Source organism: Copadichromis virginalis, linkage group LG4 (assembly GCF_057382275.1).
Source record: "Copadichromis virginalis isolate Kocher_CV1m ecotype Utaka linkage group LG4, C_Virginalis_male_GT1.1, whole genome shotgun sequence".
Lineage (NCBI taxonomy): Eukaryota > Metazoa > Chordata > Actinopteri > Cichliformes > Cichlidae > Copadichromis > Copadichromis virginalis.
Window position 1 is genome coordinate 29,880,030 of NC_140621.1, and position 333 is coordinate 29,880,362.

Below are 333 nucleotides of genomic sequence, written 5' to 3' on the forward strand. Positions count from 1 at the left end.
TGAAGTGCACAGGGTTTCTACATTACACAGCAGTTTCAGTTCACTGCGTTCAGCTGGTTTGTAGTAATTAATATGGGGAATTTGTACCATGCAGGCGCAATATAAGACATAATTAACATCTTCAAAGCAGGTTTTAACTGGTGTACATTCCTGAGGTTATTACTTCAAAAGTGAAATAATAATAAAGCAGACATAAAGTGAGTCAAAGGCTTCAGAGGTCATTTAGAGGCTGCAGCGGTTGTTAGAAACGTCTCTCGCACAGAGCAAGGGGCGTCCCCCGGTGTGTCCATCTATTTATATTCTCCCCCCTTAATACGGTGCGCCATCCACAGC